Source organism: Tiliqua scincoides, chromosome 5, assembly GCF_035046505.1.
Source record: "Tiliqua scincoides isolate rTilSci1 chromosome 5, rTilSci1.hap2, whole genome shotgun sequence".
Classification (NCBI taxonomy): Eukaryota; Metazoa; Chordata; class Lepidosauria; order Squamata; family Scincidae; genus Tiliqua; species Tiliqua scincoides.
In genome coordinates, this window is record NC_089825.1 from 64,253,578 (window position 1) to 64,278,355 (window position 24,778).

The 24,778-nt window shown below is 46.2% G+C and overlaps 1 protein-coding gene across 1 annotated transcript in view; it reads left to right on the plus strand.

Annotated features, from left to right (window-relative positions):
* The window catches only part of RAMP3 (receptor activity modifying protein 3), a 91,277-nt gene that overhangs the window by 716 nt on the left and 65,783 nt on the right, over positions 1-24,778 (plus strand). The window lies entirely within an intron of this gene.

A 24,778-nucleotide genomic window follows, 5' to 3' on the forward strand; every position in this document is an offset into this window, starting at 1 on the left:
AGCACTGAGCTGGATGGTGTAGATTGCTTCTAGGACTGGTGCAGCTCTTCTTTGGTATTGCAGGGGTGATATTAACCACTTGCTGTTTACATTTTTAATTGCCCAAAGTGTTTTGCAATTTTCATCTCCATTTAAACTTATAACTCTGGCTTTCAAATTGATCAAGAGGAATTAACTACAGGAGCGGTGCTTGCCAAAGTCACCCAGTAAGGACCATTTCGAATTTTCAAACATGATGGGAGACAAACTCAGGTTTGCCACAATGTACATTAAACAGGGAGATAACCCATGCATTCACTTGCTGTTTGTAGGTGTACATTTTAATATATATCATCCTTTAAATGTGTGCAAAAATTTGAGAGGTGACTTCTGTAACTAAAGAGCTTGCATCCAGGTTCATTACCAGCACACTGTCTGATCCCATCTGGGTCAGTTGGAACAAGAGGTATCTTATATGTGGAGATGTTAAAACACTTGTATACTGTTTGTATCTGTTTTGTGTAGGCAAGGTGAGCATGGCTGTGGTTACTCTTTCTTTTGCTCCAGGTTGAGTTTGGTTTTCTGACTGTTGCTTCCATAAAATGAAACATGTATCATAAGTGAGCCTTGACTGAAAACTAGTAAAAGTGATTTGTCTTTAAAATAATGGATTATCTGACAGGAGTTTTCTTACAACTCTTCCCTGTCTGTATTTTCTTGGGACAGCAATCTTCTGTTCCCAGAACTCAAGTATCTGGTGGGAAAGGAGACTTTGCCTATTCCAGTTTTCTTCCTCTCCTCTTTATCTTCTTCCTCCCCCACTACCCGCTAGTTGCAGCATGAGAGATGCTTGTTTCACCTAAGGGCTTGGAAGTGATGTAACACTCATGGAATGGGCTTCCCTGCTGCACAGCAGATGGTTAGAGATGGAAACCTGAAACAACTTTAGAAATGAAGCTATATTTTAATTGTCTTGGCATAATTCATCTTTTATTGTATTTTTTTCTATGTGTAGGTGTAATTTTCTTAATGAAAATAAAATTAAAATTACATTATGTAAAAACAAAGTCAAACTTATACTTACAAATACTACCAATAATTTTGGACATTTACATTAAAAACTGTTACACCCTTCCTCCGGAAATGTCAATATATGACCATAATAAAGTTTCCATTCTGTTAGCATAAGAACTTAAATAATGACTTTGGAAATAACAAGTAGCCTAGCATATTATCTGTTCCCACATTGGAGCCATTTCACACATTAAAGAAAAAAATATGAAATGTGTGCCTGAAAAATGTAATATGTGAATGACTCAAATGGGTTTGGAAGCCTGTGCATCATATATTTGCAAGCTTGGTTGTAGCTCACAACCAAGTGTATTTTCAAGAAGTGCTTTATAATGAGTAGAATGGCCCTCCAAGGAAAGATTATATTCCTTGATCCATACCACATACCCTCCCTCCCAAATGTAAAGAACTTTAGTATGACTGAGAACATCTCACAGGATCACACAGTTGGCTCCCCCAAAGTCAGATCACCAATAAATCATACATCCTTTCACCACTCAGTGATCTATTAGCTATTAGTTTTCAGCTATTATTAGTCAGCTATTAGTTCTATGAGGAGAGCTGCTCTGGGCAATGGCTATGTGTGAGTATGTGGCTGAACCACCAACTTCAATGTCTTCTTCAGAGTAGGCTGCCAGGACCAGAAAATCTCAATGCCATAGCCACTATGGCAGAGAAAATCTGTCTCTGCCATAGCCAGAGACAGGATTCACATCTAGGTAGGTAGCTGGTATTCCTCAGGTTGCTGGATGTGGCACTGGAGTTTTGTGTTGCCCATTCAGAACAATAAAGCCTAGATCACATGCGTCATAAGCTGTTGAAGGAAATTAAAAGTAGTTTCCTCTTTGGGGGGGAAGCAGAGTAGCTTAAGCATCGGACCTCCTTTCTTGGGTATCACCCCAGGGAACTTCCTTCACCGGGCTGACTGCTATTCAGTGAAAAAAGACAAAGAGGCAATTGCTTGTTGAAGTTGCAAAAAGAAGTTTATTTACAGTTCCATTGAGTGTACATTTACAGCCTCTGATTAGGATCAGAGGTTCAGCTAACTTAGAGATAGCAAGGCCCTAGAGCTGCCTCGCCCTGCATGGACATGTGCTCAAGATGGCATAGGCAGCAGAGCTCTGCTGCGTGCCATCTTAACAGGTCAGTGGTCAGAGAGCAAGAGAGAGAGAGTGCTCAGAGGAGAAGGGAAGGAAAAAGGGTTAGGGCCACACCCCCACAAGGATCACAAAGAGAACAGGCACTAAGAAAGAGTAGACATTGGGCCATAGCTTGATCGCTTCTGGACAGCATCCTGCCCCCTCTGGACAGCAGACGGAGTTGTACCAACTCCAACATAAGCAAGATGCCAGACTTAACAGCACCAAAGTGATGACGGAGCAGTTGAAGCAAGTAAAACAGAAGGAAAAGCTGTTCCTTTTCTTAAAATATCATTAGCGTATCTGACCTGAAGCAGACTAATACCTGCCAGATCCCAAGTGTGGCATTTTCAGTTAACTCTAAGCACATTATACAAAGAGTATTAGAAATACAGTGTGAAGCCGGCTCACTTGTATATAGTGAATTCCACATTTGGTATGTTTCTGTCTGAATTGCTTTTAAGTTAGAATCAGAGTTTGAATGATGCTACAGCATACCTTTGCTTTGACTATTTTTTATATCAGGGTATAACGCTGAAATGTTTAAAGTAAGACTAGATAACAGTAGCCCTGAGTGGGTGCAGAGTGCATTTCTCTTACCAGGAACAAGGGTCTCCAAATCAGAGGGCAGTGTTTCTATGTATACCTGATCATACTTGCATCCTAGTGAAGTGAAGCACTAAATATGTAGTTTTCATGTTTCAGATGCATAGCATGATTGAGGGTGCAATGCAAAACTTGTGCCCAGCTGGCGCAAGTTCCTTTCACCGGCCTGGAAGGGTCACAAATGTGCCGTGTGTGTTGTGTGTTGGCTGGGCTGGCGCAGGGTTGTGTGTCCGCCTGCAGAGGATGTATTTAGCCTCTGCTGCGCCAAAATGAGGTAGGTTTGCGCTGACCTAGCTTAGGCAGCACAGGGTTCGGGGGGGAGGCGTGAGGAGGAGGCAGGAGGAGGCAGTTTGGGGAAGGGAGAGGGTGAGCAGCGGGCAGTTGCATGGGTGAGTGGGGAGTAGAAAGGGGACAAGATCCAGCAGTTATGCAGGATCCTAACCTCATTCCTGGGTGGTGTGGAGTGGCTTCTGGCTGCTCCAGTCTGCTTCGATCTGTGCCACCTTGTCAGAGAGACCAATTGGGGCCACTGTAGCTCTTCTTGGGGTTAGGGAAACTTTTCCCCCTTGCCTTGGGTTAAGCCTCAGCCAGCCCCAAACTTGCACTGACTACAGTGCAGGCCAACTGGCCTGCATGTTCCAGCGCAAGTTAGAATTGTGCTGTTTGTTTAGCTTTGCAGTTCACAGAGCTACATATAGAATCTGCAAGTAAGAAAGCTACAAAGGAGGATTTCTAGTTGTGCTACTTATAGAGCTAACTAGTTGTTACTTTTTTACTTAGCATGTGGAATTGCAACATTCCTTTCACACTATAACAATTGTAGTTATTTGGGGGACACACAGTGGACTGACCCTCTTTACCCTTCCTGTTGTGATTGGTCTGTTTTATTCGGACATGCATCTCTTAAAAACAGATGGAACAGTACACCAGCAATCCACAACTGCAGTCTTAGTTTTGCTGTTCTTAAACACGTTAAATTTTCTTCATTTATAAGTGTGAAAATGGAAGGTGTGGATGGCAATGGAATACCAAGTGAATAATAATGATTAAGAATATTTAGATACCACTTTTCAACAAAAAGTAGTTGACACATCATCATGTCAGTCTTCCCATAGTAAATACCTTGTCTGAAAGTTTGTTTCTCAATGCTTTTTGATTGGATAAAGGCCTACTTTAGTTTAGCAGTGCATGTAGGGGAGCTGTTTCTCCTCCAAAGGAAAGCTGAGGAAGCAAAGAGAGAGGTCAGGATGTGCGTGCACCATAAATACACAAGTCGTTTAAACTGGCATGAAGGCAGTTTGAGGAATGACTTAGGCTGCAATCCTATCTACACTATCCTGGGAGTAAGCCCCATTGACTATAATTGGGCATACTTCTGAGTAGATATGCATAGGATTGGGCTCTTAGTGTGGCCCAGGTAGAACACATTCATTATGTATCCTTTCATTGAATGCTATATCCTACTGAGTTTGGACGTTCTTCGATGAAGATACAGTTTGGCAAAGGCCTAGATAACAGTTCTTTTTTCAGGCTCATTAAACATGTATTGTATGGGTATCATTGTCAGGATTGGTTATCTGCCAATACATTCAGTGTACATTCAGTGGTTAATGTCATTTTGAGTTCTTTGGAGGACACGCAGGTTGTAAGTGATAATAAATAAACACACATCTTGTGTTAATACCACAATGTGAGTGAACTGGACTGAAATTCTGTTTCACATCCAAGGGTTGTAACATAGCTAAAGGTGAGTATGCTCATAATGTGAACAGGACAGGATGTGAAATGACCTCTGCATTTGCTCCTGTTTATCCCTTTCCTCATGCTTCAGGTAATCTGTCCACCTTCTTTGTGCTTCATTGAATAAATATTTACTTAAAAAAAATAGTTTACAGCCCAATCCTAACCTGCCCTGGAGCAGGCAGGCTGGCGGGTCTGCGCTGCATCCAAGGCAGGATTGGGGCTGAAAACGGCTCAGCCCAAGGCAAGAGGAATTGCTTCCCCTTACCCCAGGTAAAGCTGCAGCAGCCCCAATGGGGCTACTCGGATATGTGCCACCTCAAAAGGTGGCACAAATCTGAGCAGCCCAGGACTGTTCAGGAATGGGGAACGGGGTTAGGATCTGGCATAACTGCTGGATCCTGGCCCTGCCCCCCACTTCCATTTTGCCCCCAGGAATGTGCACCACCTGCCCTTTTCCTGCCCTGAAATGCCTCCATCTCACCTCCTCCCCGCCCTCCCCATGCCCCCCCAGACCCCTGTACTGGCCAAGCATGGCCAGCACTTTCTTACGTGGCCCGGAGCTTGCATTAGTGCAGGCCTATCTTCCTCTGGAGTGGTGCAAAAGAGCTTGACAGCACTTTTGTGACACTCCCGGGCCAGTACAATGTCACATTAGGATTGCGTCCTTAGTGTTTCTTTGAAGTATTTTAAAAGCTATTCAGAGAGGGCAGGAAATTGATTTTGACTACTTAACCAATTTTTCGCAACATAATATTTCATATACATATATTTATTTGTATAACTAATCCATGTTTGTTGGATGACCATTGTTTGTTGGAAAAATTGAGCGGTTAAAAGCTTTTCCTTTACAATTCAATTCTGTTGTTTCTATGTAAGCCGGACCTGAACAGAGTAGGATGAAATGAAAACGGCAGGGGAGGGGAGGGAAACTAAGATGGTAAATCAACCAAACCCAAGGGGTAGTGTAGTGAGAATTGGAAAGTGCAGGGGATCTTCATAACACCTTCCATAGCCAACCTCTGCCTCTGTAGCCAAGCCTCACCCCACTAGTCTTGACTTAGTAGTCTAATCTTCAGCACATTAGAAAACATTAACTTTTTAGTTATTTTTTAAATGTCAAAGAAAATGATCATACACAGAATAACATTCTGACATTTTTTATTGGCGATTCAAAACCATACTTAGTGATTGAAAACCATATTGTTGAGTATGCAGTTTCCAGAAATTCAGAAATAAAGACCATCTTTGAACAGTCACACACAACCCTCATACCTTCAAATTATTATCTGTAAAAAGGGTTTTGGGGGCAGCATCCAATTCAGGCAATTGCCTGGAGGGGGGTTAAGCTTGGGGGAAGGAGGTGCATTCCTGGTAGGGCAGGGTAGTGATGCATAGAGAAGCTATTGCCATGCCTTAACCATGCTTCTCTGCACAAGCACAGAGCTGGATGAATCAAATGCTCTGAGTGGCTGATCCAACAGGTATCAAGGCATACGAGGATGGGGAAAGAACAATGGTGTGTTGCTGGTGGAGCAGAATTACTGCTAACCCTGAAAAAACCAGGGGGAGCACTGATTTGGGGTATCTTCATTTTTGGACAAAAAAACCCCAATAATTTGTTTATGCAGTTCATTGTTTTAAACATTTATCTTCTAAAAATGAGAGGATTATGAACAGGAGCAGATAGATCCATGTTTTTCAACTGCTGTGCCACTGCACACTAGTGTGCTGCAGGGCCAGAGGAGGCAGGCAGCAGAGAAGGGAGAAGTGGCTGCTTTGACTGCGGCCACGGCTGAGCAAGAAGAAGAAGGCTGCAACCTCCTCATTTACCTGGGGATCCTCATTTACCTGGGTGTAAGCCCCATTGACTATTATGGGGCTTACCTCTGAGTAGACACGCGTAGGATTGGGTATCCATTGTTTGCCTGGAGTGCTGATTGGGCTTCGAGAGAAGCCTGGAGGAGGTCTGGGTGGAGTGAGTGAGCACAAGGGAGCCAGGGGCAGGCAAACAGGTGCTAAGGAGTCTGCCGAGGCCAGCAGCCTAAGAATGGGCTGGCTGAGGGTCCAGGAAAGTCCCTTCTTGCCACAGTTGCCTGCAGTTCCCCAAGGAGACCCTCCCTGCCTTGCCTTTGCCTTTCAGAGGAAGGGCGCTGGGCCACAATCCTATCTACACTTTCCTGGGAGTAAGCCCCATTGACTATAATGGGACTTACTTCTCAGTAGACATGCCTGAGCTGGGCTGAGCTCTCTGGATCCTCTCCTAGCCCCACTTTCCTGGGAGTAAGCCCCATTGACTATGGGACTTACTTCTGAGTAGACATGCCTGAGCTGGGCTGAGCTCTCAGGATCCTCTCCTAGCCTCACTTTCCTGCGAGTAAGCCTCATTGACTATAATGGGACTTACTTCTGAGTAGACATGCCTAGGATTGGGCTTTTGGTCACACTTCTTTCTGAAATACCAGAGCAGGCAATGGGGGGGACGGAAAATGTGAGGCAAATGATTCTGGATCTTTGGAAGGTGAGGGGAGGGACAGTAGGAGAGGTGCTAATTACAATTATGAGATGGGGGGAATGTGCCTGTGGGAGGGGGTGGGGTGGGGTGGCGGAGAGGAGGAGAGAGAAGTGCCAATTGCCTGCTCCTGTATTTGAGAAAAAAGAGTGCAACCAAAAAGCCCCATCCTAGTCTTGTCTACTCAGAAGTAACTCCCACAGGCACATCCCCCCCCAGTGTCCCCCCAGTCTTTGGCTGCAATCCTAACCACACTTTCCTGAGAGTAAGCCCCATTGAACAAAATAGGACTTACTTCTGAATAGACCTGGTTAGGATTGTGCATTTTGTAATGTAATGATTTAATTGTATTAATTATATTAATTAAAAATTAATTGCAATGTAGTAATTTAATGTAAGTAAAAAACTGGGAGTGTGCCTTGACAATTTTAGTGCCTTGACAGTGTGCCATGAGCTGAAAAAGGTTGAAAATGGCTGAGATAGATGAATAGAGGCATAAACTGTCCTCCAAGAGCAAAGGTCTGTTTTTTTGAGGCCTGCACAATTTCAGAGTAATTATCTGATAGTCATCATGGCTTTGCACTGCACTTTGAAAGCAAAGGAAACAAAAGCAGATATTCTGTACTTCCAAGTTTGGCTTGGATCTGGTACAGACTGAGTCAGTTTTGTCATCCATCTTTTTGTACTTAGGATAATTTGTATGTCCTTAAGACTATTCACATAGGACCCTTAGCGAAATTGATTTGTGTTGAAATTAAAAACAGGAAGCTAAAATGTGTTGCGGCGAACACAGGCATACAGTTGAGGGCAGCAGAGAGTATTAAATAGTCAGGACAAACAAAAATAATTAATAAAAATATAATTAATCATATTAATAAAATATATATTTATATTTTATATAAAATATAATTAATAATTGGTTTAACAAAATGAGAACAGAGTGAAGTAAGAAATAGAGGAGCAAAGGCAATAATGGATGAATGTGAGCAAATTCAGTTACATGCTCTTAAACGAGAACATGAATCCTCAACACTCTACCTCATATTACAAGATTTGCTGTTGGTTGATTACAGCTGTATGTAAAGTCACACTACTGTGCAGTGAGTGGGGCTAAAGTGTGCCTTGAAAAAACTAAATTGCCATAGATGCATTTACTCCTCTGTGCCTTGTGAGTCGAGGAGACCCTGTGCTGCACAGAAATTCCCTGACCTAGTCTGTGCTGTAGCTCATAGGCAGGTACAGTCATGGGCAAGGAGCACTATACAAGGTGAAGGACAAGGCAATGAGTGGTCACCAGTGTGTGCGCTGAAGTTAGAGAGATGAGCTGGCAAGGCAGCAGGACAGTTACTCTCCATTAACTAGTGCAAGTACTAGAACTAGAGCAAGGCTGGAGCAGTAGGCTCTCAATGGAGTTTCCCAGGGTGAACAGCAGAACCAACAGAAGTCTAGCTGGAACTGAAGGGTTGATACAGAGCCAGAGGTAAAAGCTGTGTCCTCCATCTGGGTTCCCATAAACTGAAAAGAATGCTCCCATCTCCAAAGGTCTCTAAAACCACTCCCTTTTCCAACAACTAGAAAGACTGATGCTGCCTGCTCAACTGTTTTATTCTGTAAACATCTGTGATTAACTCTTTAACCATTTGTTCATATAGAATCTTTTTCCATTCTTTTCTAGCTTACCCCACTGAATTTACATCTGTTTTGCTAAAACCTGCCGGTGTTTGATTGAGGCAGTGGCTTCTCTCATATAATTTGATAGTGGCTATTTCATCGCTGGTGTCAAATTGAAATTTATTTTTCCCCTTTCCCACCATGTTTTCTCCCAGATTGTAAAAACCCAGCTTTTCCCAAATATTTCCCATACAACATTTCTGTTTGTGCTTTCACTTAATGATTCCAGCTCACACTTGGCCCACTTAGTTCACAAGTTGTAGACCAGTAAGATCACTCTTGGGATCTTGGGGACGATATGAAAATGTGGAGCATGTAAGCACAATATTGCTATTTCTGTTGACATTATTGCTGGGCATGGTGTAGTGTCTCTGGCAAAACTCCTCTCGCACTGAGCACTTGCAACAAAGCAAGAATGGCTTTATTTTTTTTAAGACCAAAGTTTCTACTATATGCCTTCTGACAGCAAATTACCCTTATGTCAACCATTATGGCTAGTAAAAAGGGCCATGAAAAGAGGAGGTGGTTTCTGCAAACTGAGGAATGTTCCCAATGTTCAGGAAAACTAAAATGAAACAAAACAAACCCTTCCCTAATGGGAAGACTGAGGACTGCACATGTGTACAGCAGTCTCACAGCAGCAGTACAAGGTGCCAGGTTGGCTGAAGGGAATCTACTGCTGCCCTACAACTTAAGCCTTACTGATGGGGCTATTGTAGTGGGGGATCCTTTAACCCTACTTCATCCCCCAATCTTTAAGCTGTTAGAACAGTGGTTCCAAATCTATTGGTCATGACCCATTGGTGGGTTGCTGCCAAATTTTTGGTGGGTCCCGTAGCCATGAGCAGAGCCTCCAATTAAAACTTGGATAATGGAAAGATCAGATAACTAATTGCCTCAAGCCCTGAGGCTATTCAAAAATCATATAGTTGCTAATTGACCTGCAAAGAGCAGTTTGCAAGCATGTGTAAATATAGGGTTAATGTGTGAGCATCTCTTTTCTGGTTATTATTTGTAAATAAATAAATAAATAAAATATTTCTTTCTTGACCCCCTTTTTAAAAGTCTCATAACTCTAGGTCTCAATGGAGTGTCATTTTTAAAAGTGGGTTTTGGTGCTAAAAAGTTCACTTTTAGATCACTGTCTTAGAGGGTCTCCCACAGCAGCTTGAGGAGTAGTTAAAGTCTTGAATTAGACAGAAGGAAGAATTCCCTGTGACCCAAATTAATGTTACTAAAGAACTAAAGCTGTAAAGGGGAAATACTCTCATACTGTTTGAAGGATCCTGGAAGGAAGCAAGTTAAGGATGATAGCCATGCTTTGTGAGTTGTTTACCTTTGACTCAATTTTCCCCTGAGCTATACTCTGTATGAAGAGGAGGTTAACAATTGTCCACTTGCTGTATTGAAATGTTTCAAGGGTGGCCACCCCATACTTGAACCCAAGTGCTGTTGTGGTATTAGAGCAGGGGTGAGATGAGATCTCCCTATGAAAATGGTTCCCACACCATGGGCTGAGACCCACTGGTCACAACCTGATTTCTGGTGGGTCCTGTAGCAGCAGAGCAGAGCCTCCAATGGAAAGATCTGATAACTGCCTCAAACCCTGAGGCTATTCAAAAATCAGATAGCTACTAACTGCAAAAAGAGGTCAGCTACTGCAGTTTACAGGGAGCTGAGCACTTGCGGTTTGCAAGCACATGCAAATATAGGGAGATTAAATGTTTGTGCATCTTTTTTCCTGGTTATTATTACTTGTAAATTAAAATATTTCTTTCGACAGTAGATATCCTTTTAAAAAAGTCTCATAAACATAGGTGGGTCCTGGAAGAGTGTCATTTTAAAAAGTGGATACCGATGCTAAAACGTTTGGGAATCAATGCCCTATGATGTCTTGTGAGCTCCTAACTTGTTAATAATGCATAATGCCAAATTGCCAACTGACATATGAATTATCAGAAGCTCAAAGTTTGAGCTGTGTTGTTGGATCACATTTGTTGGAAAAAAATTAAAACAAACTATGGAGCTCTGTTTTGTAGAACCTTAATGGAGTTGGAGGTGTTGAAATACAGAACATCCAGAGTGCTTGTGGAGCTGTGAACTGAAATAAGAGATAATCCTCTTAAAATAAGGATAATTTTGCAACCTCATTTGTATGTGTTAAGAAGGCAACATGTGTTCTGTAATTTTACAATCCCTTTTCAGCAAGGTTAATGTTCTGTTACTTAACAGTATGTGTAGTTTCAATATGGACATAAAATATATGGTTATGGTTGAAGTTCTCAAACTCCTTGGGAGATTGAGAACCAAGGTAACTGTGTGTGGGGGAGGGGTTAAGGCAGCAACACGATCTCCAGGAACATGCTGCTGCCGGGGACAGGAGAGTTTTTTTTACTTACCAGGAGGCAGCACTATCGTCCTGGGGGGTCCAGGGACCCCTCCGCAGGGCTCTCCATACATCCAAATGTTTAAAAATAGGAAAAAGGGCACTTACCATGCATTCCCCAATAAATACAGCCGACAACAGGTATGGGATTAAATGGGCCACTTTATTAACTTACAACAAGCGCAACAAGGCAAAATAGGAAACAATACCCAAACTAAGTGTGGGGTTCTAAATGGGGGAAATGGCCTAGCCGTCTACGTCCCCCAGTCTCATGGGGCGTCCACCCAACTCCAGGCGTAGCTCAATTGTTATTAAGCCCGCCTTTCACTGTCGCCCAAAGAGGGTAAGCCAGCCAAACTACTCTGCCTTCAGGTCACCCCTGCAAGGCCCCAAAGTTCAGACCAGGGGCTAGCCAGCCTGCCTCCTCGAGCCGGACAAGCATCCAAAGAGCGGTTCTGGCTCACCCCTGCCCTTGCTGGCTTAGATTGGACGCCGGAGAAGGTCTTCTGTCTACCCACCCCGCACTTCTACCGCCACAAGGGAAGGTCAGCCTCGCGCTTGGCCTTCCCTACACCCAAAAACAGGGCCAAGCCTTGTTGCAACTCTGAAAGAAAGCGCCCATAACCCATAGGAGAAAGGTGAACCCCATCGCCACGGTAAAGAGCAGGCTCCTCAAAAGCAATGCTGGGATGATGGATAGCCGCTCCACCAAGCTCCGTGACGACCCTGCCCAGGTAAGCATTGACCCATTTTTGTGCTACCTCAATTCTTTTTACACAACTCGCCCAGCGCCAAATTCTCCTAGGCAGCATGTCAGACCACAGGATAGTAATCCCGGGAAACTGACGGACTAATGAGTCAAAATCCTTGCGGGCCTGGAGCCTCAAGGACATGGACGTCCTCTGACCCAAGTCGTTTTCGCCCAAGTGCACCACGATTACCTGCGGCAGGGGGTTACCAGCAATGTACTCCAAAATGGCTGGGAAAAATTGGCCCCAACACATACCCCTCTTGGCCAACCAATCAGTGTGCGCAACATCACCCAGCGCCAGCTGAGAGCTGAAACTGGATGACATGGCATGCTTCCAGGCCCAAAAAACTATGGAGTGTCCGCAGATCAAGACCCTGGCGGGGCAGCTCCTTCGTGGACCTGTGGGAAAAAGAAGCACATCGAGAGATAAGCTCACTGGACAGGCCAAGAGAAAGGAGGAATCCTTCCTCCGCTCTAATACTCACTCCCATGGCCAGTCACGGACAGTGACCTGGTCCACCTTAGCTAACTTACAGGACCCCACCTACCCCCTGCGCCGACACTGGCGCGGCAAACGCCCTCCAAGCGCTGCCAACAGAGCCTACGCGGCTCTGACACATCTCGCCAACACTGGTGCGGCACACGCCCTCTGAGCGCTGCCAACAGAGCCTACCCGGCTCTGACACATCTCGCCAACACTGGCGCGGCACACGCTCACTGAGCGCTACCAACAGGGCCTACATGGCTCTGACACATCGTGCCAACCTGGCAGTGCACACATTGTGCCCGCTGGCGTTGCACACAGAGCCCTGGCGGCACCTTTCCGCACTTAGGATTTAAAGGCACCAGAGCGCCATCTACTGATGCGCCTGATGCCCTGGGGGGAGAAACCAATGCTGGCCGCAATGGATGCTGCCCCAATCCTAAATGAATGCTGCCCCAATCCTAAATGGATACTGCCCCAATCCTAAATGAATGCAGCCCAAACAATTCAGGCCGCAGGCCTAATTGAGACTGCGCTCGTTTAATAAATGGCCCGAAACTGGTAAAGGGGAAGGGGTGGGGCGATCCTCGTGGCGGAATAGCGGGCCCACTCCTGCAGGAGCCATTAAGCAGCACTGTTCCCTGACAGATACTGGACAAAGACACCGGCTCGGAGCCTGTTACAACTGAATCCACTGCCCACGCCCTAACTGGTATGTTATGGATAAACTCCCAGACCGTGACACACAGTCCCCCCACTGAAGGACTCTGTTGGGGGGGCAAACCGTGACCTAACCAAAGCAGCCGTGGGGGCCTGGGATCCGGACACAGCCTGGCTGCAAGGCCAGCAGCCAAAAGCGTTCCCCCTGAAATCGAGAGAGAGCGTCGGCCATGCTATCTTCAAGCCCCGGCTCATGTCTGGCTGATAAAACAGTGGTGACAGCAAGACACTGTTTGACAAAGACTCTAACCAGATTCATAACCCGGGACTCTAGGGCGCTAGTCAACATCCCTATCAGCTTATCTAATTTGTCCCCTGGTAGGCGGTTGGTCTGTGTAACCGAGTCCAAATCGATACCTAAAAGGTGAGCTTGCCAAGGCCCTCTGTCTTCTCGTGTGCCAGGGGGACCTCCAGCTGCTCACATAGCACTGTAAAGTCACCCAGGAGCCGAGCACAGACGCCAGACCCAGATGGTCCCATAAAAAGTAGTGGGCAGTGGATCGTAACACGGTTCTGAAACGCACAGTCATTCCAAAATGTACTGGACGCCTCAAATTCCGAACAGGAAATTTAACACCCCATTGGCAATGCCCTATTGTCTGGCAGAAATCCTGGGGGTGCACTAGAAGTGATCAAAAGGCAGACTGAATATCTGCCTTGGCCATCAAGGCCCCAGGGCCACACTTCTTGAGGCAGGCAACCACCTCGTCTAAAGAAGTGTATCTGACTGAACACCGGTGGGTCGGTATCCCGTCATTTATGGAGGAACCCTTTGGAAAGGACAGGTGGTGAATCAGTCTAAATTGGCCCTGGGCTTTTTTAGGCACCACACCCAGGGGGGATACCTGCAATTCCTCCGTGGAGGAACCGCAAACGGTCCAGCTACTCTACCCGCTTCTAACTCCTTGGCTATTTTTACCTCGCGCCACCTCCTCCATGTCAGTCACTGACCGGAGGTTGCGAGCGAACGTGGGGCTAACTGGAGGCGGGGCTAGGATCTCGAAACCAAGCTGAAAACCCTCAAATACTCTGGCTGCAGAACGATCTGTATAAAATTGCAGCCAGTAAACCAAGGAGGGAATCTCAATTGGCGTCGGGCCCTTTGCCAACACCAGTTGAGGGTCCACCACCTGGCTTTTTACCACGGAAGGGGCGGAAACCTTGCCGTGGTCCACTGATCCTTGGACATTTTGCCACGGGATGCCCAGCCCCACACATGGGGCAGCCATGGGAAAACGAACATCCTGGCCTGTTGCATTTGCCAGTGGCATTAAATTGGAAGCAAGCGCGAGGGGATTGAACCCACTGCGCACCCTCAGGTGATGCAGGCTGCTCGGGTCTGGAACGAGCAATCAAATGCCCGCTATCCACCCTATCGCCCAACGTTGCCCTAGCCAGCAGGACTAATTGCACCCAGAGTTCCCACTGGGGTATAGTCCAGTCCAAAGATGGGTCCTGCGCGGCTCTGATGCGAAATTGACGGTCATAAGCCATCCAAGCCGCACCAGCATGATCACGCAAAGTGCGATGAATAATGTCCAGGTATTTGAACAGTTTCCCCACCTTTTTGGGGTGCAACTGGACAGTGACCCCAGCATAGACAATGAACCCATTCGGCCAATTGGTCCAATTCTTGTCTATCTTCCTCTGCCTGACGGTTTCCTCGTCACGCACAGGGTCTCCCACTTTGGGGGTAGGCTCAGGCTCAATGTGAAGGAGACTGAACATGTCCACAAAGTCACCCCGCCATATCTTCTCCTTGACCGACATGGCAAGGTGAGAGCCCAGAGGGATGGCGATGATGCCATACGAAACCGTAGGCTTCTCCCTCTCCACCACCAATCCCAATGACTCTTCCCCCCAGTCCACATCCTGCTGGTCCAACTCTGTGTCGGCCGTGGCAGGATAATGATCACACGGGGGGGGGTGCCCTGCTGGCCCTGGGACCAGATTTGGGACAGGGATACGTCCGACCCAGGGCCCAGGGGTACTGGGGGTAATTGGGCCCCTGCCAGAAGGAAGGAGGCCCCCAAGGAGACCAGGGCTGATCTGGTGCAGCCCGGCTAGGTGCCCAAGGAATGCCTTCCTTGTCTTCCCACACAGACTCTGCATTGTGAGCATAGACAGAGGGTTTATGGATTTGTGCTATTATATCTTTGAGCTAGTTTTATCATAACCTATTTTAACACAAAGAATGCAAAGAGGGAAAGGGCCTAACAGATTTCCCTCCGAATGCAATAAAATGACATTTCTGGCTTCAAAACAAGGGCATTTCCTGAGGAAATGTAAATCTGACATCCTGCACAAGTCAGGTGGGCATGAGCATTTGACTACGCAGGAGGTGAAATAGATCGGAAGTATTGAATCTGGGCATTGGGGATAAGCGCCTGTGTTTCCCACTAATCACCTTAAAATGCTTGGCAACTGTAATCTCAAAGTCTGGGGAATAAGCCTACAACACCCAGAATTCCCAGGCATTCTCAATGGTATAAGCCTACAACACCCAGAATTCCCAGGCATTCTCCATGGTATAAGCCTACAACACCCAGAATTCCCAGGCGTTCTCCATGGTATAAGCCTACAACACCCAGAATTCCCGGGCGTTCCCCGTGGTATAAGCCTACAACACCCAGAATTCCCAGGTGTTCTCCCTGTCCAGCAGTAACCAGGCCTGGCCCTTGCCTAGTAACAAAATGGCCCTGCGCCCTTATGGGCCCCCCCGTGCCATGCGGCCACCCTAAAATGCCTCCGCTGCCCATAAGGCGTGCGGAGCCCGCGGCCTCCTTGCCGGGTGTGCGACTATGCGGGCGAGCCTCAGCCTCCCCCTGCCTCGCCTTTCGACGGGCCTTTTCTTTTTGTCTCGTGTCGTAGCAAGCCAAGGCCTGCAACTGTGGCATTTACTCCTCATCATACGATAAGGAGGAAGGGAGGGGAGGGGGGGCCATGCTAGAGCTGCCTTTTTGGTGGCCTTGCCACCCGACTTCTGGGCTTTCTTCCCCATGTCCACCCCCCAAGTGAAGGAATATCCCCAGTGGGGCCCCCCGCCCCCTGTGCTCTAAGTTTTAACTGGATACGATACGCCTCAGCAGTCCGGAATCTTGGCCTTCCGCGCTGTGTCAGCAGACCGCTGTGACTGGAAGTTGCCCAACTCTGAAAATAAGAGACCCTTTTGGCAGTTGGGGCCCACAAAATGGCCGACAGGCTGTATTTAAATAATCAAAATGGCGGAGCACCACGAGGCAGGGCCCAAAATGGCGCCCAGACACGAGGCACCCCCCCAATGGCTGCCAAAATGCGCCCCAACAGGCAGGCCCGCCCCAGGAGGAACGCGGGGCGGCCGCCCACCACGGGCGCCTGCCGCCCCACCGGACCCCCCAAATTGCACCCGCAGCCGCGGGGTGCGCAGATCCGCGAAGCGCTGCAGCCCCGCGGCCGGCAGAGTGCGCAGCGGGCCGCCCCCTACGGCTGCCGCTCGGACAGAGCGCACAGCGGGCCGCCCCCTTCGATAGCACCCTGCAGAGCGCGCAGCGGGTCACCCCCCCTGACGCCGTCTGCAGAGCGCGCAGCGGGATGCCCCCTCAAGCTCTCACGGGGCCGCTCCGACGCTGAGCCCCGGAGCTAAAGTCGCAGAGCGCGCAGCTCAAGAGAGGCTACCCACTGCCCGAAGTGACGGGAGCCTGCAAGCGTGGATCTCCGCGCCTCAAGCCCCGTCATGGGGCAGCCTCTCGCCGCTCCTGGATAAGCGACCTGCTCGGTCGCTTCCAGGAACGGAACTGAGCCGGGTCTAGCGCCTGCGCGCTAGATCAGGCTCAGTTGTCCCGCCCCCAAGGCCAGCCAGCCAATCAGCTGGCAGCAAAGCCCTGCTGCCGGCTGATAGGGGGTTTAGCCTGGCAATCAGCGCTAGCGCGCTAGCTGCCTTTCTGGTTTTTGTGGTGAAACTGGAAGTGCCTGATTTTTTTTTTTCTATTTTTAAACATTTGGAGGTGTGGGGAGCCTTGGATGACTGCCGTGGCTCCTGGTAAGTAAAAAACAAAAACTCTCCCATCCCTGGCAGCAATGCCATACAGTGCCATTCAGGGGATCGCTTTGCTGCCTTTCCACTTAAAGTGATAGGGACAGGGCTTCCCTGGCTGGGGCATCACAATGCCCCATTTGGGTTACAGAATTAAACTGCATTTTGACGTTTGCAGACTGGCATCTTTATCTATTTAAACTATGGGTGATCTGTTAGATCTCTGTTAGAAATCTGTTAAATCTCTGTATTGAACCAGGACGTATAGTAGAGAATGGGCTTTTCCCCTGTATTCCAAATAAGTTTTCCTTGTTAGTCCTTGGTTTCCATTCTTCTCCAGCTCCCCCAATTTAGTATCCCTGAATTGGGATGGGGCTTACATGGATGGAGTAAAAAGTATTGTGATATTCTTGTCTATCCTTTACAGGTGGGGCCTCAATATCTGTGAGGGATCCATTATCGAACCCCTCGCTGATACAGAAAATCGCAGATAATCAAATTTGTGAATTTCTGCCCCTTTCTCTATGGCCCATAGAGGCAAAAAAACAACACCACTTCCATTTTCATGAGGGAAACCAGAAGTGACATTTTTATGCCTTTTAAGGCATTCTGAGGCCTGGGAAAGCCCTCTGCCGGTGGATGCATGCTTGCCTCTGCAAGCTTCAGAAAGCCCTTCAGAGGGGATCAGAGTGCAGCTCCAGCCCCCTTTGGAGGATTCAGGTGGAACTGAGTTTGGTTCAACTGAGTCTGGGGGGCCCGCGTTGGGCCAGATCTGTGGATGAAAAATCTGCAAATAAACAGGCTCTACCTGTATTTAACTGTTCCCATTCCTGTTACTCAAGTAGTCATTACCAAGTTTCTTAAGTCTAAACGTTTGCTCTTAGGTCTTCAAGTCTAGAATAACACCCATTCACAAAAATATAATACTCAGCATTTTATCCTGTTTAAAATGATACACATCTAATTCCCAGAAAAAGATGCCTTGCATAATCTCACACTCCAGCTGGTTCTTTGGTTTCAGCGATAATCTTAGACTGTAATCCTGTGTATATTTACTTGAATTAAGCATGACTTGAGTTGAAATTTAATATACGTATGCTTCAAAGAGTGCTGTTTGCATGTCACCTTTCACAGTCAATTTCTTACATCTTTAGCATGAATGCTACTTATCCATGTTGTTGCACAGCAGGCCTAATGACTTGTGATGATCATGTAAGACTGTTTTCAGCATTAGTGGTTTGATAAATGAGGGCCAAACTACATGCCTTGCTCAGTTGCTTGCAGTTGGTCTTCAGTGGTTTGTCTTTTACAAAATGCAGGCAAGGGATCTGCATACTAAAATGGAATACCCTCAAGGGAAAGGGCTTCTCAAACCCTCCAGCTGTTTTTGTTCAATACAGAGGAAGGTTCCTTGGGTGTGCCCCCCTTTTTTTGTTTTAATGGAAAAAAAACTGACAGGAAAAAGGCTCCCTCCTCCCACTCTTCTGCTTTATACTGCCTTTTAACTCCATTTTGTAAAAGGAATATTGTGTATAATTTGTCCTCAATTAACTGAGGTTCAGATGTAGTTTGGACCTGGGTGTCTTTCCATCCAGGAATGGGATTTCATAAGAACTCCCTTGCTGGATCAGACCAATAGATTGTGTTTCCAGCAGCCAGTCATAAGTCATCTAGAAGTTTGCAAATGAGCAAGACGGTGTTGGCCATTGCCTGGTATTGATCTTCTATTCATGGTGGTTGCATTTTGTTCTCGTACTACAAATGTTTCCTCTTTCACTTTCTCTGAACCCTTTTTAAAAGTGACTGGAAGCCCAATCTTAACTAACTGCCCCCCTCCGCCAATGCAGGTGCGCTAATGGAGCTCATGCTGCATTCGAGGGTGAGGGCAGTTGCAGATGTCTCCTCAGGGTAAGGGAACATTTGTCCCCTTGCCCTGGGGAAAGCCTCCACTTTCCCTATGTGTCTCCTTGGTCCTGTGCCAGCCATTTCATGTTTATTCTCCATTAGGGAGGGCCATGCCCTGGTGGTCAGAACCAGTTGCCTCCTCCCATGGTCAGGTCAACCCATAGCCCATTGTTCACTCCTTGGAGTCCCCCATGTGGGTTGTTGCCACCAACTTCCATCAAAGGGTACAGGGCAGGGCTCCTTTTCCAGGGTGTTCTGTGAAAGTGATATAGAGTTCCAGTCCTCCATTGTCACCCCTGAGCAACCTTGCCTTTCCCTTCTCCTTCTCCGGCCTGCTGCTTGTATCCTTTTTGTTTCTCCTGCACCTACACCCACTTGACCTCAAACTGACACAGCTGATGCTCCTTTGGCTCAATCACTGGTCGTACACTTGCTGTGACCCCTGCAGCTTGGCCTTCCTTGCCAAGGGAAGCTTGACCTAACAGGCCCTGCAATGGGTTGGGTCAACTCAGGTGCAACAGTGGGGGCTTAGGGGCATCTTCCTCCACAGTCCAGGCCCCCTCACGTGATTCAAAAGGGTCTCTCCAAACTTGGTGAGTGGGCAACCAAATGGCAAACGTGGTTCAATGTCTGTAAGTGTACAGTGATGCCCATTGGGGCAAAAAAAAACACACAAACCCAACTTAACTGATGGGATCTGAGCAGTTGGTGATGAACCAAAATATAACTTGGGGTTGTGATGGATAGCTCAGTGAAAATGTCAACCCAGCGTGCAGCAGCTATGAAGAAGGCAAAATTCCACGCTTGGGTTCACTAGGACAGAAACTGAGAATTGGACTACTAGTATTGCCCCTGCTATATAAATTTGTTTAGTTGTCGCATTTGGAACACTGTGTACAATTCTAGTTGCCACACTTCAGGGAAAATATTTTAGAGCTGGAAAAGGTGCAAAAGTGGGCGGCCAAAATGATCAGGGGATTGGATCACCTTCCTTGCAAGGTAAAGCTATAGCATTTGAGGTTTTTTAACCTGGAAAAACAGGTGATTAAGGGGGGGCATGACTTATAAAATGGTGCATGAAGTAGAGAAAGTGAATAAAGATTTTTCTGCCTCTCTCACAATACTCATCGTGAAATGGATGGGTAGGAGATTTAGGATGGACAAAAGGAAGTACTTCTTCACACAGACCGTGGAATTCATTGCCACAAGATATGGTGATGGCCACTAGCTTGGAAGGCTTTAAAAAATCTGTCAGTGACTATTGGTGATGATGGCTGTTGGTTACCTACAGTTTCAGCAGCAGTATACTTCTGAAAACCAATTGCATGGGAGCAGCCATGGGAGAGAATTAAGCCTTTTTCTCCTGCTTGTGAATTTTCCAGAGGTATTGGTGAGCCATCGTAGGAAACTATATGTACTTGTAGTCTGATCAAGCTGGGTTTTCCTTATGTATATATCGCAACATGAAGATCTGTGAATATTTAAAGCTTGGCTTTCTGTTTTGCCAGGATATTTTTTATTTTTTTTAGAAACATTTCCTCATTTAAACCTGGGAGGGAGAGTTTGGCATCTTTTAGTGGCTTATTTTATATTTAAGTCAACATGACATTTTCTTCTTGCATTCCGCTACGTGACCTCATATCACACATTCCAGTTAATTTGTTGTGCTTTGGGGGATGCTGGTTGTCACATAATTTTGTCTGATGAGCAGAACATTTGGTTGCCTTAATAGGCTAGAGATGTGCTTTCTTTAGCAATAATAGTATAGTGTGCGGCATATAAGCGCTTTGAACTATCTTAGATTCACATGAACAGTTCTCTTTTTGCAAGCAGTAGAAATTGATAGATTACCCCTGGGCAGAAATGCTTCTCAATTTTAGATGTACTCTTTTTATAACATGGTCGGTGCTGTGCGTGTGTGCACATGTGTGTTGGTGCTTGAATGTATTAGGTCTTGAGGCCATACTGAGTGTCATGTGGGAGATCTGTGATTGGATCTCCCCCGCCCCTCATTGTTTTATAAACTTCAAAGTGTCCATATGGACTCTCAGACAAGTTACTCTTGTCTAGACATAAATGTCTGTCATATTTTTTCATGACAATATCTTTGAAGGCTTCTGTTTATGCCCTGCATCCTTGCTTTTTGCATCCTTCATTACCCCACTTTGAACTTCATTTGCCTCATTTCCTTTTGTCTTTTTGCACAACTTTATGATTGTGCTCCTCCTTCCACAACAATCTGCTTTGTTCATGAAAGTCAAATAATATAATGGGCACTTAGTTAACATAACAAAACAGAGTCTTCCAAACAGGACATGGCTGTGTGATTTGTGTAAAGAAATGAGGAGAGGTTTTTTGCAATTTTAAAATAATTCTTTTTGACTTATAAGCCTTATTGAAAAAAACAGAGCTTTGATACTATCTTTGTCTTTGGTGTTGCCTGACACAGAGCCAAGGGTTGTCATCACACGTGAGTGCTGTTTTCTGAAGCATGCGGTCGAAAAGAATTTCTTCTTCATAGAGTAGTTTTTAAAAGATGACAAAGGTGCAGTTGTATGAATTTACTTTGGTACCCTTGTTTGTTTCATGTGCAAAAGATTTGATATTTGGCAAATGCAAATGAATGATCCAGTATACTTCACTGTAGAACGTATCTGGTGGTAAAGAATATGACCTGGGAAGTTTGCTCCAACCATGAACTCATGAGATGGCCTTAAGCCTCTGTTCTTTTAGCCTTGGCTCCCCCCCTGGTCCCCATTCACATTACTAGGATAAAACTGACAATCTTACAGCTAAAATAACATATGAACTATTTGAATATTTCAAACTGCTGTATAAATGCTAAATTTTAATATATTACCCAAATGCTTTATGTACAGAATCTTTTGCCTACCACTTTTGTCTGGCAACTCTTTCCCCACCTCCCCACCTTGATGATGCTTTACAGGAGGGCTGTGGCATCTCAGGTTTCAGTCTATAAGGGCAGCTGGCCCCATTTTCCTTCTCAGTTTTGTGACATTTGCATCTAACTCATTGTGGCATGTGCTGCTTCCTTTATCTCAGTACGCAGCAATTGGCCCTAGGTGAATTCTATATAAAGTGTTACTCAGCCTGCCTTGTTCTATTCACCTTAGTTCTTGTAGGCTAAACCCAGGGTACCAGAACTTAGTTGTTCATTCCTCACGTGCTCAGTTGAAGTTGTGTGAATGGATATGATAGGAGACTGTTTAGGTGCAGTAGCTATTAGATGTTTATGTGCAGTAGCCAGAGTCTCAAATACTTGCATGCTCTGTTTAGAGCAGTGTTTCTCAAACTGTGCGTTGGGACCCACTAGGTGGGTTGCGAGCCAATTTCAGGTGGGTCCCCATTCATTTCAATATTTTATTTTTAATATATTAAACTTGATGCTACCTGGTATGTAACTGCATTTGGGGAAATGTTACAGATCTGTGCTTTGAACAGGCTACTAGGTACAGGTAGAGCCTATTTATCCGCGTTAGTTCCGTTCCGTGACTTGGTGCAACTAACAAAAAACGTGTTGTGCTGAGTCCATAGAGTCCATAGAGCAAATAGGCTGCAGCCTGACACTTCTGGTTGGAAGGAAACTAAGGCAGCTGTTCTCAATTCCCTCCCCTCCGTACTCAGCCCTCCCCTCGCCAGCTGTCCTGCTTCTTTCACAGTTGGAATGGTGAGCTTGCTTGGAAAGCTTCTGTGTCCCAGGCGGCCTCCCAACAGTGCTGCAGGTTCTCCTCCTCCTCCTCTTTGCTGCTGCCGCTCCTGCAACCCTCTCAACTACCATCATGGAAACTCCTCTGCCCCAGAGCATTCTGGGACTTGTAGTCCAGCTCTCTGCTCACCTGTCTCTCCAAGGCTTCCCAAGAGCCTGCATCATGGGGGGGGGAATTCAGCAAAAAAGCAATTCCCTCTCCTCCCCCTCCTGCCTCCCCCTCCTGAGCCCTTCCCGTTGCCAGCTGCCCAGCTTCTTTCACAGGTGGAATGCTGATCTTTTAGGAGTCCAGCCCTATGCATTTCTACTTGGAAGTAAGCCCCATTCCAGTCAATGGGGCTTACTCCCAGGAAAGTGTGGAGAGGATTGGGCTGTAAATAGCATGCTTTGCTTGATGGGAAGGCTTTGTGATAGCCTGCACCATCTGGGGGGGGGGATTCGGCAAACACTCCCTGGGTTCTTTAAAGCAATCCCCTCTTCTCTTTTATGGCACCTGCCCCTGTGTGTGTGTGTGTGTGTGTGAGTGAGAGAGAGAGAGAGAGAGCTCCACTTCTATCTCGCTGCACCTGTTCTGGCTACAGAGGTTCTTGCCCCCCCTTCCCCTCTTCAGCCTCAGCTGGCTCAGGGGCTCCAGGAATGTTACTGTTTCTTTGCAAGGGGAACCTCTTCCAGGGCTCCAGGGCTATTCCCTGCCTGGGCGAGGCGGAGCCTTTTTGCAGTGTTTTGGGCTGCCTGGAAACAGAGCAAGATGCCAGCGCAGGGCAAAGGAGTGTGTGACATTCAGTACCCCACCCCATTTGCAAGTTAAGACAAATCCGCAGATAAAGAATCCGTGGATAAATAGGCTGTACCTGTATAGTCTTTAACAATGATAGTAAATGGGACTTACTCCTGGGTAAGTGTGGCTAGGATTGCAGCCTAGGATGGATAAAAATTTTCCTGCTTGATGACGTCGCTTCTGGTCATGACATCACTTCCAGTGGGTCCTGACAGATTCTCATTCTAAAAAGTGGGTCCCAGTGCTAAATGTGTGAGAACCACTGGTTTAGAGAATGGTGCAAAGGTGTGTGCTTCTGCCTGGAGCAACATGATTCTTCCCCCCCCCCCCCGCATTCCCGGTGATGGCAGGCCAGCTATAGAAATGTCAATACATAAGGTGAAAAACAGGAATGACCTCTGCACAAGTTATAAAATAGCCACTTACAAATATTAAAGATCATATCTCTGTCACGTCTGCATTCGGAAACTGTATCTGCATTTAGACTGTGGCCATTATGTGATGTGCCCTGCACATCTGCATTTTTCATTAGGCATGTTTCCCCTTGATTAAGTGCTAAGAGCAGGCACATCAACACTTGCTTTGAATCAATTCACATACCAGCCTATACCAATGCTGAAACCGCCAGAACCTCTTTTATATCCCAATAACCTGATTAACAGGAGTTACCCCAAAAGTTGCATGTAGGCATCCACTCAAAAACCCCTTCAATATGGGATAATTTTGACCAGCAAGCTGTTACTCTAACCTGGTATACAAACCCCCATGTATGATGTATTAGGTTAGGATCCACTCAGAATGTTGGGCTCCGGGCAAGATTACCCCCATCAGGAACCTGGGTAACTGTAATTGCACTTCAGACTCTTTCCTTTTAGACAGGCCTCCCTTATGTCTCTTCTCCTCCTTTTCCCATCTTGGCTTAGGAACTGGGGTAAAAGTATAAGGATTTCCTTGAATGCTTTTCCTAACTATTGCTATTTATATTTTCTGTTTCTGCTGATGCATGTAACACATATCACATTTACATGTGTTCACCCCTATAATTAGTAATACACGTAACATATCTGTCAGGGCAAATGGATACTTCTTTCATGATCTTGTGGTAAAAAGGGTATATATTGTATTGTTATATAATATTGTTTTGTTGTATATGTGCATTGTTTTTAACATGTTGTCTTGTATAAATCTGTGATCTCTTTGATTGAGAGACATTTCTCTCAGTCTCTTTGAGCGAGTGGGATTCTCTGCATTACACTAATTTGTAGGTAGCCCCAAGATTCCTGTTATCAAACAGCTC